At 40.3% G+C, this 20,232-nt stretch overlaps 1 long non-coding RNA gene across 1 annotated transcript; it reads right to left on the bottom strand.

The window, feature by feature from the left end:
• Positions 1-13,151: 13,151 nt before the first annotated feature.
• On the bottom strand, positions 13,152-13,953 carry LOC110939464. The gene is made up of 3 exons (XR_002592276.2): positions 13,860-13,953; positions 13,684-13,751; positions 13,152-13,298 (listed from the first exon to the last, which is right to left on the bottom strand). It is a non-coding gene; the product is annotated as an uncharacterized LOC110939464 (long non-coding RNA).
• Between the last annotated feature and the right edge of the window lie 6,279 nt (positions 13,954-20,232).

Below are 20,232 nucleotides of genomic sequence, written 5' to 3' on the forward strand. Positions count from 1 at the left end.
AAATTCATGCCTCAGGCGGCCCGCATTAGAGAAACAAGGAAGTTCAGGCGGGCTGCGAGCCATCTGTGGATACGGTTACTGACATTAGGATTCAGGCGGCCCGCATGAGCCTAGCCTGAATCTTAATGCGGGCCGCGTGGAAGTCCCAGATGCAGTAAACATGGGCAGATTCACTGTTTGAGCTTTTAAACGATCTTGGATGCATTAATTGAAGCATGGGCGCCCCCTACATGTCCCCTAGCACTCAGGGACACCTGCTGATCATCCATGAACAATTGTAGGATGAGTTGTAATGATCTTGTGCATCATTTTTCACTATAAAAGGCAATGTGATGCACCAATGTTCAACACACCTCAAACCTGCCTTCTAGTTCACTTCTGGAGCTTTAAAGCATTCCTCTAACATCTCTAGTCGTGCACCAAGCTTCTGTAAGTATGCCTACCCTTTTGTGGCTTAGTTTTTGCATAGTTTAGCTTAAAAGCCAATCCGTCGTAATTAACGATTGACTTTGCGATAAATCACAAATGGTCCAGTGGTTTGTCGAATCAAAGGATATGTTGGTAATCATGTGGGCTTTAAACCCCTAAAAGGGCACCCTCTGATTTCCACTCTAACTAGTCCAAATGTCGAGTCAAACGTGCTTAGAAAAAGTCAACAGAAATGCTATTTTGCGATTTAATGCATAATCAGTAATGTAGATGGCGTGTAACCTGTTTTGACACTCATAAAACATGATAATAAGTATATTAACTAGTCTAAGCTTGTTTGATACGACCATTTATTGTTTTGACCCGGTTCGGAGCCGAAAGTCGCAAAACTTTGACTTTTGCTTTGACTTCAGTTCTGACCCGTTAAAGTATGATTTAGATATGCCTTAGGACTCTCTTAGGACCAGGTTACATGATGGTATAACCCTCTGTGACCGGTTCGTTGTTTGTCCGAGTCTTTTACACATTTCCGTTAAATGCTTAAAAGTTGACCGTAACGCCCTTTTTAAATTAAAACGAGAATTTCGGACATGTGAAAGGACCATAACCTTAGTTACTGATTTCTAAGCATGTCCCTAAAATTTCACGTCAATCCGAGGTCCAGAATAGGAGTTATGCTAAATAGCGCAAATTACGGAAACTTTAGTAATTAAATAGCGCAATTAGCATAACGCCTATCTAAACTCAGATTTCGACACCAAACCTTTTACACACTGATGTAAAATAATATTTTGGGATTTTTAAAGATTTTTAATTATTTTTAACCTGCTCATATCCTGCGGTTATGGCAACGGTTCGGTAATTACCGAATATACCCTTTTCAGACATAACTTGAGTTCTACAAGGTCTTTTGACCCGATTCCAGTTGCTACTGATTTTAAATAATAAATAGAGTATTTTGAACTTTATAAACTGTTCGGAAAACTCAGATTTCCTGTAGAACTCAGAAACCTCTTTTATAATCTTTAAAAAGACCGAAATACCCCTACGGGGCATAATATGAACTTAAACTCGTTACGGGCATTATGGAAGGTATCTTACTGATACCACAACCTCTTTAAAGCATATTGACTTAGGAAACCTGTGTAGGACTCTTGCGGTTACCCGTTACGCCTTTTGCGCGCACGGTTCGGTTTATGTAACTAGTTTACATAAACTAGCCGAAACGGGTCAAACCTTATTGTTTTAACCTCAAAATCCAGAGTGTGGTTATTATACCCATATAAAACAAGTCTTCAAACTTGTTGGGTCCAAATCACGTTCCATTCCCGGTTTTCGCCTTTCGAGCGATTAAACTGTAAACTATCCTTTTAAACTGACCGGTCTAAGCTACGGCTAAATTAAAGACCCGTTAGGATTCTAATAGGTTATTTTAAACATTCGTTCTAGAATAGGAGACCAGTAAAAGCTATTTGCAATTTATTCAATTAAGGATTTATACTTGCAAAGGTAAATACTTGTAACTTATTTTCCGTTGTACGGGCTTGGGTTACGGTATTTAAAATACCGCTTGGTCGGGCAATGGACCCCAACTCATTAGTAGTTGGGTATTATCAATGTGACCCGTTTAAAAATTGTTTTGTTGGCTTTACGCCTTTGGGAGCTTAATGACCATGTCCCGAATATCCTTGGCAGCATTTTACGAAATGGCCACGACCTTGACATCCGGGTGTAGGCGTACACCCGGCATTATGTCCATAATTATAAAAGTATAGCCGTTGGCTTTCCCGCCACGGTTTTATGCTATGTGGTGTGTTTATTAAACTTTAACCCGACACGACCCGGGCGACCGAACGCATAGTAAACATGTAATTCTTACAAGATTTAATTATAAATTATCCCAAGTTATAAAGAGTTTGTGCCTTGTGCATTCAAATCAATTTTATTAAACATTTTACCAAAGTGTCAGTTGAATGTATTTACCAGTGTAAACTGACGTATTTTCCCAAAAAGATTAAATGCAGGTACTAAGCGTAATTGGCTGGATAATTCTCCTTAGCATCAATAAAGAGTCTCGCAAGCTTAAGATGCCTACGTCTGTTGAACAATACTTATATTTTTATTTGATCCCCTGTGGATTTTATTTCAACGATGGTGATACTTTGATATTACATTCAATGTTGAAATATATTTACCTTTATGCTTCCGCTGTGCATTCATATAATTGTGTGGTTTGACTATATTGTTGCCAACTACGTCACGGTAATCCCCCACCGGGCCCACCGGTGAGACACGTGGAAATCGGGGTGTGACAGGTTGGTATCAGAGCCAACGTTGAGTGAATTAAACACTATCCTTAAGTGTTTAATCTCAATGACACAATTGCACATACTTGAGTCTAGACAAGAACATAGGACAAATTCGAAATTTTATTCCAATTTGTCTTTCATTGTTTATTGTGATTTAAAAGTTTTAAAAGCAGGAAATATGGCACCAGCAATTATAAGAGGAAGAGGAGGAAGAGGCAAAGGGGCGATCACTACTCACAATGATCACGAGGCCGGACCTTCGAACATGCGAGCTCCTTCGACTACAAGGAGTGAAGAACCTCAGAGACGTAGAAGGAACCTCTTTGAACCTGCAAGACATTCTACCTCGCACAGTTCAACACCTTCATACCGTCACTCTTTCGGACCAAACTCAGAAAATGAACCCAATAACCCTCAACCTTCGTTTATACCTCTCCAGCGATCTCTTTCGCACCATTCTTATGGCGATCCTTCTCCTTTCTTCCGAGGACTGTTTAACCCGGCTGATTATGTCCAAGAGCCAACAGGGTATAATCCTTTAGGACCTGAAGACCATTTCTCTGAAGATAATGCGGTAGATATGGACGAGGACACGGATCCCATAGAACCTGCACGAGGTACTCCCAATCATCCAATCGAGATCTCTGATGGGTCATCCTTTCATGGAACACCCTATCAAGGTCCCGACAGTTATCAGGCGAGGTTGACCAATGTGATTGGTACTTCACACCTTCTCATCATTTCTCGCCTCATGACCAACAGCAGCAACAGGATCCTTCTGAGGATTCGCGGTTCGTGGCGGTTACGCCACCGCCTCCACCGCCACCAGTTCAACCAGTACTTCCAGATCCGCCAAGGCGTAGGAGATCAGGCGCACGGATGTCCACCCGAGGAGGGGAATTCCATTTCAGCACCCATCGCCACTCGAGTGCGAGTCACTTTCCGTCAGTGCCTGAAGAACCACAATTAGGGGAACCTTCTGGTCACCCTACAGAGGTGAATTCTGCACCAGTTGCACCACCTCCGCCACCTTTCGGCTATGATAACCCTATACCAGCGTAAGGCGGTTCCACCGCGTACAATCCGTTTGAGCAGCCGACTCACACGCACTACAACTATAACTATGATGCCGATCCATATGTGGTAGCGGCTAATTACAATGCCCTCCATGGAACCTCTTGGAGACCAGATTACTCAGCTCATGGGTATCCAGCACCTCCTAGACCTCCGGTTCAGCAACCGTCACAGCAGCCACGTTTTTCTCCACCGGAGCAAGAAGAAATCCTCCACCGTCTAAACCGAGTGGAACGAGACTTCGAACAAGAACGTAAGAGTAATCGTGGATTCCTCAAAGGCCTAGCAAACCTACTAAAAGGAAGGAAGAAACGAGATCATTAGTCTCTTTATGTATTACAGTATTTACCATTACAAGCAAAATCCCTGCGAGGACATTTGTTTAGAGTATTTTAGTCCCTGCGTGGACATTTACCGTGTTTAGTCCCTGCGCGGACAATTACTTTCAGTTCCTGCGTGGACTTATCTTTTAGTCCCTGTGCGGACATCTATCTATGTATTTGGTCCCTGCGTGGACTTGTTTTCTGTAAACCTCTGCGTAGGTATTTATTTATTTAAAAAGTCCCGTTTAGGGCAGCGTGTAATCATTATTATAATTAATGGAATGTTATGTTACAAATTTCATTTTTGTTATTATATATGAAATAAATCAAAAATCATTCCTTTTTAAATTAATCTGCCTAAATAAAGAATCTTAATGGTGAAACCTAGCCAGGTGTCATTATAAGACCCGGCCAAGATGGTAAGACCTAATTAAAAGATTCAGATTTCCAGTTAACCGCTGTAAACATGTTAACGTTCTTGGCAGATGTGATTCGTTAAAATCGCACGCGTCATTCTTATATGAGAATCCTTCTAAGGATTTCAAAGCCCAAATCAATGACTTGTAAATCATGGGTTAAATCATCAATGAAGATGATCACTTATTAAACATCCATTAACGATGTAGTGCCTACGGGCCAAACTTATTAAACATCCATTAGCGATGTAGTGCCTACGAGCAAACTTATTAAACATCCATTAGTGATGTAGTGCCTACGGGCCATACTTATTGTCATATAAGACAAAAGACAGTTGTAGTCTATGACTCCCTGTCAGAAAAGGTAAAAGGACTACGGTTCAAACCTTCATGCCTTGATTCTCTGTAATCCCGGCTTATATTATAAAAACGTCCTTATGACTAGGCTCTTGTGCCACTAACAATATTGTTTGTAATTAGGATAAGTTATATTCAAATCCTAAATTAAAGTGAGTAACAAATTAACCAGATATGGTCTATGTTTACCATGGTTAATGAATTGCCATAAAAGACAATTCCATAATAAACTCCTAAATAAAGCTTTGTCATTATCTTCTGTAGCAGATTCAAGTTACAATGGCTGATCCAAATGAAGTGAATAGTCATTCGAAAGAAGATGAAAATGATAACGCCCAGGTTCATTTGGCGGGCGCGGAATTGAAAGCACTAGTCGACGGCGCTGTTAAGGCAGCCCTGGATCGACAGTACGAAGAATACACTGAGTCCCGGAGCAGAACCATATCTAAACCACACTCAAAGCCGAAAACCCACTCAAAATCTCACAGCAAACCACCCTCGACTCCGTCTAAGCCTAAAAAGGACGACGATAAACACTCATCCAATGAAAACAGTGTTCGTCCTAAGGAAAAAGTGTTTACTGATGCATCTCGCGCCAGGGGTTGCACCTACAAGTATTTCGTATCTTGCAAACCCCGAGATTTCACTGGGGAGAAGGGCGCGGTAGATTGTATGACTTGGTTAGACGAGATGGACACCATGGTGGACATCAGTGATTGTGCAGAGAGAGACGTGGTAAAGTTTGTTTCGCAATCATTCAAGGGCGAAGCCCTGGCTTGGTGGAGGTCGTTGGTTTAGGCCTCGGGGAAGGCTGTTTTGTACAACATGACGTGGGAGGAATTCATTTCCCTCATCAAGGAAAATTACTGCCCTCAACATGAGGTTGAAAAGATCGAGTCCGACTTCCTATCATTAGTTATGACGAACCTTGACTGTCAAGCTTACCTCACGAGCTTCAACACAATGTCTCGGTTGGTTCCGTATCTGGTAACCCCGGAACCAAAGAGAATAGCTCGTTTTATCGGTGGTTTAGCCCCCGAGATAAAGGCAAGCTTAAAGGCCTCTCGGCCAGCTACCTTTAGATCTGTAGCTGACATATCATTGTCCCTCACTCTGGATGCGGTCAGACAAAGGTCGCTGAGGAACAAAGAAGCTGAGAAGAGAAAACGTGAAGATGACAATTCACGAAGATCGAGCAAGAAGCACCGTGGAAACGGTGACAACAAGAGAGGGTCTGAGTCAAGGAAAGATGGGCAACAATCTGGTGAGAAGCCCAAGTGCAAGATTTGCAAGAAACACACTTTGGAAAGTGCAGACTCGAATCGAACTCGCAGACTCAGTCAAAGTCATTTGCTTACAGGATATGCAAGTCCAAGGACCACAAGACCTTGGATTGCAAGAAGCTGAAGGATGCAACTTGCTACAGTTGCAACGAGAAGGGGCACATTAAAACCAACTGCCCTAAATACGCCAAGAAGCCTGAAAAGACCAAGAAGACCAATGCAAGAGTCTTCAGGATGGATGCGAAAGAAGCCGTGCAAGATGATAACGTGATCACAGGTACTTTCCTTGTAAATGATATCTTTGCAAGAGTACTTTTTGATTCAGGCGCTGATAAATCTTTCGTAGATCATAAATTTTGCAAATTGCTGAATATGCCTGTCAAAACCTTGAGTATAAACTATGAGGTAGAGTTAGCAGATGGCACCATAGAAACCGTCTCCACTGTGTTAGATGGATGTGTGATATCCATTAAGAATCACTCTTTTCCTCTCTCTCTCTCTCTCTCTACTTCCCTTTAAATTGGCCGGTTTTGACATAGTTCTGGGTATGGACTGGTTATCTCACAACCAGGCCCAAATCGTCTGCAACAGAAAGCAAGTGGTGATAAAGACTCCAACTGGTGAATCACTTACCACTCGGGGAGATACCCAGTATGGATTGCCTGAGCAAGTGATTATGCTCAAAGCTTCAAAATGCTTAAAGAAAGGTTGTGTCATCTACATGGCACAAGTGATTATTGATGAGCCTAAACCGAAGATAGAAGACATCCCCGTCATTTCTGAATATCCAGAAGTTTTTCCGGAAGAACTACCTGGTTTGCCACCAGATAGGCAAGTGGAATTCAGAATTGATATCATCCCTGGAGCAGCACCTGTTGCTAGAGCACCTTACAGGTTAGCACCAACATAAATGAAAGAGTTAAGGACACAACTGGATGAACTGCTAGCTAAAGGTTTCATCAAACCTAGTTCGTCTCCTTGGGGAGCACCTGTCTTGTTTGTCAAAAAGAAGGATGGATCGATGCGTCTGTGCATCGATTATCACGAGCTTAATAAAGTCACGATAAAGAATAGGTATCCTTTGCCGAGGATCGATGATTTGTTCGATCAGTTACAAGGGGCAAGTTATTTATCGAAGATTGACCTGAGGTGAGGCTACCATCAACTGAAAGTCAGAGATGAAGACGTACATAAAACCGCATTTAGGACTCGTTATGGTCATTATGAGTTCCTACTGATGCCTTTTGGGCTCACTATTGCACCGGCCGCGTTCATGGATCTCATGAATCGCGTTTGCAATCCGTACTTAGACAAATTCGTCATCGTTTTCATTGACGACATTCTTATCTACTCTAAGAACCAAGCTGACCATGAGAAACACCTTCGCTGTATTCTCAAACTCCTGCATCATGAGAAACTCTATGCCAAATTCTCTAAGTGTGAATTCTGGCTTCGAGAAGTCCAATTCCTTGGACATGTTGTCAGCGAGCGTAGTATCCAAGTGGATCCCGCTAAAGTGGAAGCTGTCATGAATTGGCAAGAGCCGAAGACGCCTACAGAGATTCGTAGTTTCATGGGGTTAGCAGGATATTACAGGCGTTTCATTGAAAATTTTTCAAGGATTGCTGCGCCCTTAACTTCCTTGACCAAGAAGAAAGTAAAGTTCGTTTGGGGCCCTAAGCAACAAGAGTCCTTTGATATTCTGAAACAGAAGTTGAGCAACGCTCCGGTACTGACATTGCCAAAAGGTATCGAAGAGTTCGTAGTTTACTGCGATGCATCACACACTGGCATGGGATGTGTGCTTATGCAAAAAGGCAAGGTTATTGCCTATGCTTCAAGACAGTTAAAGGTGCATGAAAAGAATTACACCACCCATGACTTGGAGTTGGGTGTCGTTGTGTTCGCACTAAAACTGTGGAGGCATTATCTGTATGGTATCAAGTTTGTGATCTATTCTGATCATAAGAGCCTTCAACATCTGTTTGATCAGAAGGATTTAAACATGAGGCAGCGCCGTTGGATGGAGATGTTAAATGATTATGATTGTGAAATCAGATACCATCCCGGCAAGGCGAATGTAGTCGCTGATGCCTTGAGTCGAAAGGAAAGGGTGAAACCCATCCGAATCAATGCCAAGAGCATTGAAGTGAAGAATAACTTGATTGAAAGGTTGTTAGCTGTACAGCGGGAAGCTGTGTTGGAAGCTAACTATCCTAAAGAAAAGCTAGGAGTAACTGAGGAACAGTTAACTCTTAGCAAGGACGGAATTTTACGATTAAATGGACGAATATGGGTTCCAATTTACGGAGGACTTCGAGATGTCATCCTCCAAGAAGCCCATAGTTCCAAATATTCTGTTCACCCTGGAGCTGATAAGATGTATCAGGATCTAAAGGCAAATTATTGGTGGATAGGCTTGAAAAAGTCTGTAGCCGCTTATGTAGCCAAATGCTTGACTTGTGCGCAAGTCAAAGCTGAGCATCAAAAGCCGTCAGGCTTGCTACAACAGCCTGAACTTCCCGAATGGAAGTGGGAAATGGTAACTATGGATTTTATTACCAAGTTACCCAAGACGAGGAAAGGAAATGATACAATATGGGTTATAGTTAATAGACTGACTAAGTCAGCACATTTCTTACCCATCAAGGAGACTTATAGCTCCGACATGTTGGCCCAGTTATACGTTGATAAGATTGTAGCCTTACATAGCATACCTGTGTCTATTATCTCTGACAGAGATACTAGATACACGTCGCATTTTTGAAAAAGTTTCCAGCAATCTTTGGGCACACGTTTGAATTTCAGTATGGCTTACCATCCTCAGACAGACGGTCAGAGTGAGCGTACTATTCAGACGTTAGAAGACTTGCTACGTGCATGTGCGATCGGTTTGGGTGGTAGTTGGGATAAGAACCTACCATTAATCGAATTCTCCTACGCCAATAGCCATACCAGCATTAAGGCTGCGCCCTTCGAGGCATTATACGGTAGAAAGTGTAGATCGCCCGTCTGTTGGGCGGAAGTTGGAGATGTCCAATTATCAGGACCAGAGATAGTCTTCGAAACGACGGACAAGATTGTCCAGATTCGAGACCGTCTCAAGGCTGCCCGAGATAGGCAGAAAAGTTACGCAGATCCAAAGCGTAAAGATTTTCACTTCGAAGTAGGTGATAAAGTGTTGTTTAAAGTATCACCCTGGAAGGGAGTGATGCGTTTTGGTAAGAAAGGCAAGCTAAGCCCGAGATACATAGGACCTTTTGAGGTTATCGAACGTGTCGGGTCAGTTGCCTATAAGTTAAACTTACCTGAAGAGCTCAGTGGAATTCACAATGTGTTCCACATTTGCAATCTGAAGAAGTGCTTCGCTGATGAATCACTGGTGATACCACACACAGATGTGCACATAGATGAGAGCTTAAAATTTGTGGAAAAACCGTTGTCGATTGAAGATCGACACGTAAAGAAGCTTCGAAGGAAGCATGTACCTATTGTTAAGGTCAAATGGGATGCCCGTAGAGGTCCCGAATTCACGTGGGAGGTTGAGTATGATGAAAGAAAAATACCCTTATTTGTTTCAGTAAATCTCGGGTCGAGATTTATTTTAAGGGGGTGAGGATGTAACACCTCGAAATTTTGTGTCCAATAATGTATTGACACGTGTCTTGAGTTTACACGTGGCATTAAATACTAAATAAAGGACTAAAGTTGACAAACCTTGAAAGTATGTAAATTCGAGGGTTAAAAATGTCAACGAGGGGTAAATATACTGTATAGTAACCCTAAATGATGCTCGTACCTTCAAACGAATAAATCATGGATCGTACGGAGCGAAATGCGGAAGAAAGTGAGAGATTACAAACTACAGGGGTTAATTGTGTCAACATGTTTAATTTATACCTCTGAGTGACCCTTTGACGAACCCGAGACGTTGTAACAGTAAAATACGCTCACTAGAATATGCGATTCCGCGAAGTTCCGTTTTAAAACGAGAAAGTTATGATCAGATTCGTATGCGAGGGGTTAAAAGCGTCAACTATAAAAGTTAAGGCCTTCTGGATAGTAATTAAACTAACTGGGGACTTAACAATGCAGGTGATAGTCACGAGGCCCTTATTTGTAAATAATCGAGGCCCAAATCGCAAAGTTACCCCTTCGAAACCGAAAGGTCAGGTTAATGATTACAAAAGATTTGAAAATCTTGAAATTCAGGCCTCAGGCGGCCCGCATTAGAGAAACAAGGAAGTTCAGGCGGGCCGCGAGCCATCTGTAGATACGGTTACTGACATTAGGATTCAGGCGGCCCGCGTGAGCCTAGCCTGAATCTTAATGCGGGCCGCGTGGAAGTCCCAGATGCAGTAAACATGGGCAGATTCACTGTTTGAGCTTTTAAACGATCTTGGATGCATTAATTGAAGCATGGGCGCCCCCTACATGTCCCCTAGCACTCAGGGACACCTGCTGATCATCCATGAACAATTGTAGGATGAGTTGTAATGATCTTGTGCATCATTTTTCACTATAAAAGGCAATGTGATGCACCAATGTTCAACACACCTCAAACCTGCCTTCTAGTTCACTTCTGGAGCTTTAAAGCATTCCTCTAACATCTCTAGTCGTGCACCAAGCTTCTGTAAGTATGCCTACCCTTTTGTGGCTTAGTTTAGCTTAAAAGTCAATCCGTCGTAATTAACGATTGACTTTGCGATAAATCACAAATGGTCCAGTGGTTTGTCAAATCAAAGGTAGTTATATGTTGGTAATCATGTGGGCTTTAAACCCCTAAAAGGGCACCCTCTGATTTCCACTCTAACTAGTCCAAATGTCGAGTCAAACGTGCTTAGAAAAAGTCAACAGAAATGCTATTTTGCGATTTAGTGCATAATCAGTAATGTAGATGGCGTGTAACCTGTTTTGACACTCATAAAACATGATAATAAGTATATTAACTAGTCTAAGCTTGTTTGATACGACCATTTATTGTTTTGACCCGGTTCGGAGCCGAAAGTCGCAAAACTTTGACTTTTGCTTTGACTTCAGTTCTGACCCGTTAAAGTATGATTTAGATATGCCTTAGGACTCTCTTAGGACCAGGTTACATGATGGTATAACCCTCTGTGACCGGTTCGTTGTTTGTCCGAGTCTTTTACACATTTCCGTTAAATGCTTAAAAGTTGACCGTAACGCCCTTTTTAAATTAAAACGAGAATTTCGGACATGTGAAAGGACCATAACCTTAGTTACTGATTTCTAAGCATGTCCCTAAAATTTCACGTCAATCCGAGGTTCAGAATAGGAGTTATGCTAAATAGCGCAAATTACGGAAACTTTAGTAATTAAATAGCGCAATTAGCATAACGCCTATCTAAACTCAGATTTCGACACCAAACCTTTTACACACTGATGTAAAATAATATTTTGGGATTTTTAAAGATTTTTAATTATTTTTAACCTGCTCATATCCTGCGGTTATGGCAACGGTTCGGTAATTACCGAATATACCCTTTTCAGACATAACTTGAGTTCTACAAGGTCTTTTGACCCGATTCCAGTTGCTACTGATTTTAAATAATAAATAGAGTATTTTGAACTTTATAAACTGTTCGGAAAACTCAGATTTCCTGTAGAACTCAGAAACCTCTTTTATAATCTTTAAAAAGACCGAAATACCCCTACGGGGCATAATATGAACTTAAACTCGTTACGGGCATTATGGAAGGTATCTTACTGATACCACAACCTCTTTAAAGCATATTGACTTAGGAAACCTGTGTAGGACTCTTGCGGTTACCCGTTACGCCTTTTGCGCGCACGGTTCGGTTTATGTAACTAGTTTACATAAACTAGCCGAAACGGGTCAAACCTTATTGTTTTAACCTCAAAATCCAGAGTGTGGTTATTATACCCATATAAAACAAGTCTTCAAACTTGTTGGGTCCAAATCACGTTCCATTCCCGGTTTTCGCCTTTCGAGCGATTAAACCGTAAACTATCCTTTTAAACCGACCGGTCTAAGCTACGGCTAAATTAAAGACTCGTTAGGATTCTAATAGGTTATTTTTAACCTTCGTTCCAGAATAGGAGACCAGTAAAAGCTATTTGCAATTTATTCAATTAAGGATTTATACTTGCAAAGGTAAATACTTTTAACTTATTTTCCGTTATACGGGCTTGGGTTACGGTATTTAAAATACCGCTTGGTCGGGCAATTGACCCCAACTCATTAGTAGTTGGGTATTATCAATGTGACCCGTTTAAAAATTGTTTTGTTGGCTTTACGCCTTTGGGAGCTTAATGACCATGTCCCGGATATCCTTGGCAGCATTTTACGAAATGGCCACGACCTTGACATCCGGGTGTAGGCGTACACCCGGCATTATGTCCATAATTATAAAAGTATAGCCGTTGGCTTTCCCGCCACGGTTTTATGCTATGTGGTGTGTTTGTTAAACTTTAACCCGGCACGACCCGGGCGACCGAACGCATAGTAAACATGTAATTCTTTACAAGATTTAATTATAAATTATCCCAAGTTATAAAGAGTTTGTGCCTTGTGCATTCAAATCAATTTTATTAAACATTTTACTAAAATGTCAGTTGAGTGTATTTACCAGTGTAAACTGACGTATTTTCCCAAAAAGATTAAATGCAGGTACTAAGCGTAATTGGCTGGATAATTCTCCTTAGCATCAATAAAGAGTCTCGCAAGCTTAAGATGCCTACGTCTGTTGAACAATACTTATATTTTTATTTGATCCCCTGTGGATTTTATTTCAACGATGGTGATACTTTGATATTACATTCAATGTTGAAATATATTTACCTTTATGCTTCCTCTGTGCATTCATATAATTGTGTGGTTTGACTATATTGTTGCCAACTACGTCACGGTAATCCCCCACCGGGCCCACCGGTGAGACACGTGGAAATCGGGGTGTGACATGTAAGATGCCATCGGTTGGTAAATATAACGTTTAGCGGAGCCATAACTCATAAAGAGTTCAATTATGTAGTTTATTTACCTTTCGTCTTCAGTTGCCACTATCCTTAGCCTTCTGCCTAACCTGGTGAGAACGGGAATTATTGTTTCCACAAAGCCGCTATAATCTGTGGATATTTGGACAAATTGTTAGCGTTTACACTAAAAGTTACTATGCATAAAGGTAATGTGTTTGGTCTCAAGGTAATAGAAAGATAATCCAGATAAAACCCTTGGGTACTAATAGTCTGTCAAGTTAAGATATTGCTCAAGTATTATGTTGACCTTGAAGCTTTGCTTAACCATTCCCATATGTAAATGCATCAAACAGTTTAAAGAAAACTGAGCTATCAAACCCCAAAATTCAATTTACAAGAATAAAAAGCAAGAACTCTCCCCAGCATCTGAAAAATCCTCAATCAGGACTTTCATCGAAAACCTTACTTGCACAACCCAACCCCATAAAAGAGAACCAACCCGTTTCGCATAATATAATCAGGAAATGACTATTACCTGGTCGTTGTGAATAGAAATTGGAGCCCTAGTCAGACGCCTACCTTCGATTGGAGCCCTAATCAGGACTCCGATTGGAGTAGCAAATGTTGGGTTGTGGTAACCTGCGAAGAACATGAATTATCATTATTTGGTTGCGACATTTTGGTTGAAAAAGGAGAAAACCAAAACATTACCTGAAATTGCGAGGCTATCTCACATGCGGAACCGGCGGCAAAACCCACCGCAGCTCATCTCCCTCGTTTCCGGCTTCCCGGATCTGTGTTTGTACCTATCATCGGTTCGTCTCAGACCTTGACTATTACCCTGAATCCACCATCATCGTCGTCACCAGCTGCCACCTGATGTTGTTCCTTCGTTCGCTCTCTCTCTCTCTCTCTCTGTCTTTCATGCGGTGGGTTTTTATCAGTATCTCTCCCACGCGGTGGTTTTTTATTAGGTTATTGAATGCGTGGCAATTGGTGTTGATAGAAGCCGTACGCGTGGCTTCTAAAAAGCGGCCCAATTGAAGAGTGGCACCACCAGGCACCACTGTTCATTGAGTTTCTCTATTATCATAGTTGAATTGAATTGAATTGAATTGAATTAGTTCAAAAGAAAACCATGTAGTGTTTATTTGGTTTACTTTAAAGCATGCTATGGATTAGCAATACAAAAAATGTCTTGTGATAAAAAAGAAGTGATCAAAGGCATCGTTATTATTGTTATGTGGAGCATTTGCAAGGCGAGGAACAATGCTAAATTCAACAACAAGTCGGTCAGATTAGAGAACATTATCAGCGAAGTCAAGTCTTTTGGTTTCATGTGGTATTCTAATAGGTCGAAATATAGAGATACGACATGGGATATGTGGCGTAGGTTTGTTTTTGTGTAATTATGTAGTCAGTTTCTGTTTGTGTTTGTCGGCCCGGTTTGGGTCGGCGTTTGTGTCTTAATGAAGTTTACGGTTCAAAAAAAAATTACTGAATATAGTTTCACCTAACAACAAATCATTGGGTTTTTCTCATTAAGCGTGTTATCGAAATTTTAATTTACGATCTAATATTACACAATTTCCCTAATACCATCAAACATATAATAAACTAGTTAGGTTTAAAATGCTATATATCATGGTTGCGACAAGACAGTGTACTCGTGATACAATAACATAAATACATCGGACCGGACATTGGGTATCTCAATTATTATTGTGTTAAAAAATATCTATTGCAAATTTCCCTTTGTATAAGGTTGTGTCGGGAAAGATATTAAAACAATGCAACAATAACATATATTTTCTTTGATTTTACATATGGACCCATTATCATTAATATTGTAGGCACGTGATCAATAGTTAGAAACGTGTTTGTAGAAAGTGATATGTAATATTAATCAAACACAAATCAATAGCTAAGATAAAAACTAATATTTCGTAATATAATAAAAGTTATTTATGTTGAGAGGAGAAAAAAAGAAAAAGGAATAACCAACATTATATATTATATATTATAAATTTGCAACATAAATAGGCTTTATGTAGTTGTACCATGTGCATTTAATGAGTTTTGTGCAAGTCTTAACATTACCTTTTGGTTTGGGGGTTATACATAGTTTATAGCTTGACATGTATATAGTTACTGGCTACCTAACACTCTATTTCCATACACAAGGAGTGATGTAATTTTAGTTTTGATTTGGTGTGTTAGGCACGTCTGATTATTACAAAGTGTACCAAAACTTGTCTTTGGCTTACAGTGAGGTTTTAGCAAAACATGCCGGATAACTAAGGACAACCGAAGAAGACGACTTCTCAAAACAATTAATCGGAATCAAAATCCTTAAGTTGTTACGCCGCCGCAACGCACGGTGGGTAAAAATTCTAGTTGTTAATAATTTGACATAAATAACTTTTACATACTTTATTGTTAAAAATAAATAAATTATAAACTCAAAAACCCCTATTATTTATTACTTGAGCTAGCGTGGATAATGGGACACCCAATATTCACAAATTCATACCTAGTGTGCAACGAACACTTCCTCTAGAACGGTCCATTACTCTATAGAAAAATAAATCCCTTGTTGGTTGGTCAATTACTATCGATTTCAAGGGTATAGTTACGCTATGAGGTGTGGATGGAGCTTCATGGGGCTTTATCAAGTCCACATAGGATCTACGTCAGCTATGGAGCCCCCCTTTAATTTGGAGAGTGTGGATGGAGCCCCTATTAAACAAAATAAAAAAAAAACATTTGATTGGTCCAAATTGAAGGTTTAGGCGCTATAGAGTGTTACCATGATAGAGCCCCCACATGGAGGGTGTGGTGATGGATGGTGACGTGGCGGGGATGGAGCCCCATGGAGCGCCCACACCTCATAGCCTTAGGGTGAGCGGGGCACCAGCGGGGAGTGGCCGCGGTGACCCAATTCCCCCAGCGGAAACACCGCCGCCATCCCTGCGGTGACCCAATTCGGGGAGGGTGGTCGGGGGGAGTTCACCGAAGAAGGGGAGGGTTGTTGGTGAAGCCAGTCTCATTTTCAACCAATCAGTGATTTTCTTTTTTCTTTTTTTTTTAATAAAAAAATAAGTCACCTAAGAGGGGAGTGCCGCCATCAAATTGGGGTGTGAGGGAAGTTTAAGAGAGAAGTTGACGTGACATAACCTGATTGGGTGTGCGTAAGAGAGGGGACTCCCTTCTTAGGGGAGTGCCCCGCTTATCCTTATAGTAATTGATGCTCCTCCTTAACATGGTTATTACACCCTTTCTAGTAACCCATGTACGAAGCATGTCTTTTAAAGATCCAAAAATTAATCTCTCTCACCAACATAATTCAACAAGCATGGGACTCCACCTCTAACGCTTCCAGTCCATTGTGCATGTGTCTTGATACTGCGTCATGTCCCCCAATGTGACACTCAACTTTGGATATCTTAGTTGCGAAAAAAAAATGTAAACATGATACAATAACATAAATACATAGGACCACCAATATAAATTCACCATTGGAATTCTACATTATTATGCTAAAAATATCTATTCCAAATTTCCCTTTTGTAAAAAAAATAATCTATATTTAACTTTTTATATAAAGTTTGGCTGAGGAAAATATCAAAACAATTTTAGACTAATTGGTTAACATCACCACATCCGGAGGCCAATGGACCCATTTATTTTATAGGCACGCAATCAAATTAAAAGTGTTTTTTTGATCTCAACTTTTAATCAAGACAAATCAATTCTTAAGATGGGACAATAAAACTCTCTTATTGTGTGTGTGATTATATGCACCATTCAAAGCCTTGTTAACACGAGACATGTGGAACCGACATTAATTTTTAGTTAAGTTTGGTAAGTCTAATATTACGATCGCATCTTGACGAGTGTCATGCCGAATTCTTGTTCTACAAGGGGCAACCTATTGTCAGTCGTAAAATCAAAGTTAATTGGTTTCGTTCCACCTTCTTATCAAGAGAGTGACCTTAACTTAGAACCAATATGCTATTGAAATGAGTATACACTCTTTGACATGTACTGCGTTTGGCGCTCTAAAAGAAGCATGACTAATTTGAAACACACGTGTTACGCAACTTCCCAAGTGGACTTGAACCGTGAACATGTGATTCCCCACATACTCTCACCATCAAATCATGCACAGTTCATACATTGTTGCCTTTCACCCGACTACACCTTGATTGATTTGGCTTTACAATTGATAAAGAGACCCAAAATTCACAAATTCAGACCTAGCGTGCAACAAACACTTCCTTTGGATCGGTCCATTACTCTCCTAAAGAAAATTAATGTAGCCACTACATTCGACCCTGACCGTGGGTTGGTTAGTTACTCTCCTTGTCAACCTAGATTCAAGTGTATAACGACCGACACTCCTTCTTGGCATGGTCCGTTACACTCTCTATAGTAACTCTTGAAGGAAGCATTTGTTTTGGCGCTACATATCACCCCATGATAATTATCTTGCTCACCAACATAACTCAGTAGCCATGGGCTTCCACCTCTAATGGCTTGCCTACCACTGTGCACGTTTCTTGATACCGCGTCATCTCATCCCTTGTAAAACTTTGTAACAATGATCTCTCCCACTAGCATAACTCAACAATCACGAGTTGCCCCATTGAACACACTCTCATACCACTTGTCACGAACCCATCTTGACGGATGCCTTGTAGCATGGGTAGTAGGTTTAAGTTATAGGAAAAGTTTGTAACTTTTTTATTAGATTTAAATATCATTTTAGTCCCTGTGGTTTGGACTATTTTGGCAGTTTAGGCCAAAGATTTCATTTTTCATCTGTGGGTCCAAAAAGGTTTCACCGTTGCCATTTTATTCCATTGGCTTAACTTTATCCATTTTTTCTGTTAACGAGAAGTCCAATTCTGTCATTTTTTATGTAATTTTGTTAACTAGAAGGGCAATTTGGCCATATAAAATGACCGAATTTCCCTTCTCGTTAACAGAAAAATAAATGAAGTTAACTCAGTGGACTAAAATAGAAATGGTGAAACCTTTTTGGACCCAAAGATGAAAAATGAAATATTTAGACTAAACTGTCAAAATAACTCAAACCACAGAGACTAAAATAGTATTTAAGTCTTTTATTGCTAAAGTTTTTATTAAATCTTTAATTGACGGATGCCTTGTAGCATGAATAGTAGGTTTAAAACCCAAACAACAGGAACTAAAATAGTATTTAATTCTTTTTATTGGTGAAGTTTTTATTAAATCTTTAATTGACGGATGCCTTGTAGCATGAATAGTAGGTTTAAGTTATAGAAAAAAATTTGTAACTTTTTTATTGCAAAAGTTTTTCTTAAATCTTTAACAACTATTATAGAAAAAATTTTGTAACTTTTTAATTGTAGAAGTTTTTCTTAAATCTTTAATAATTATGTTTAATACATTAATACACTAAATGACACATCTCACGTAATGCGACATGAATCGTATTTTAATATCAAAGTAGTAATGATATCATTTATTAAAGTTTGGTATCCATCTTTCAGATTGTTTGAAATATACATATTCAAAATAATTTTCGCTTTGGGGAAAAACCATCAGGGCAATTCATTCACATTCGCATTCGTAATCTTATGTTTCGATTAGAGAAGTGTGTGTTAAGAGTAAATAGTGAGAGAGCAGAATCTTTAAACCTGAAAGAGGAGTCCTCTATTTATAGCCGAATGATAAAGGAGACCTGCCAGCTAACCAGTGGGTGCCAGCTATCCGACCAAGGGGAATATCCTCTTTGCCCCCTCTGTTGTTGTCAGGGTAGTGGATTACGTGGCGCGCCCCTATTTGTCCAGCTGGGCGTACTCTGGCAGTGACTGTCGGTCTACCCTCCAGATATCTTGCAGGTCCAGTTGGCGTCCATCTATAGGTGACACGTATCGTCCTTTATGTCTGGGAGAGCATCTTCTTTGTCACCTGTAATATCTTCCAGAAGCTTCTAGAAGCTTCTGGATACATTCTGCTGATGTAGGCGCCATGCTGGAGAAAAGTGGTGTGGTCCCTGCCATGTGTGCATGGATTTAGGACCATACCTCTTCAATTATGCATTTCTTGTACTTGGAATAACATTGTTCGGATCCGGAAAGACTTGGAAAATAGAAATGTTCATGTGGAAAGACTAATAAAAGGCGAGGCAGGAAACGAAAAAGAGGTTCGGTTTTGGTTGGACTGGTGGGTAGGGGAAGGCACGCTGAAGGTAAGGTTTCCGGAACTTTTTGAACTAGAAAAACACAAGCATGCAACAGTGGAAGAACGTATGGCTAAACTAGAATGGAGAACGGTTCCGAGTATAAATGAACAAACTTCACAACTGCAACAATTATTAATCCTGAGGCAAAGAACCAATTTGGAGAATCGGCCAAATAAATGGTCGTGGGTTCCAGCAGATGATGGGTCATTTTTGGTAACGTCAACCAGGGCAATTCTAAACAGATTTGCGGTTCCTTATTATCCTTATGAATGGATTAAGCGGGTGCCAAAAAAGATCAATATATTTGGGTGGTGAGGAATCCAAGACCGACTATCAACATTGACTGGGTTAAAGAAAAGGGGTATGCTTTACAGTTCACCAATATGTAAACTATGCGGAGACCGAGAAGAAGATGCAGATAACCTATTTACGAGGTGTTTTATAGCAGCGATTTTGTGGAATAAGGTGAGTTTGTGGTGCAGAATCCAACCGATCTTTGCTTTTTCTATGAAAGATTTGTTGGAATTTCATAAAACACAGTCTATCAAAGAACCAAAATGAAAATAGGTTCAAACCATAGTATTCGTGACTTGTTGGAGCATATGAAAAGCAAGGAATGAAGGAATTTTCAATGGGAAGCGAGCGAGTATATATGGGATCTTTGGGGAAATGCAGGCGAATACTTTCCTGTGGATTAAACACAGAGCAAAGCAAACAAATTTGGATTGAAGGAAATGGGTAAATTTTGAGTTTTTAAGTTGAGTCTGTTACTTTTTTTATATTTTTATGGTGTTAAAGATCCTGAATTTTTTATTCCATAGGGTGATATTGTAATAGGTGGTTGGCTTAGTA

The sequence above is a fragment of the Helianthus annuus genome, chromosome 11 (genome assembly GCF_002127325.2).
Source record: "Helianthus annuus cultivar XRQ/B chromosome 11, HanXRQr2.0-SUNRISE, whole genome shotgun sequence".
Classification (NCBI taxonomy): Eukaryota; Viridiplantae; Streptophyta; class Magnoliopsida; order Asterales; family Asteraceae; genus Helianthus; species Helianthus annuus.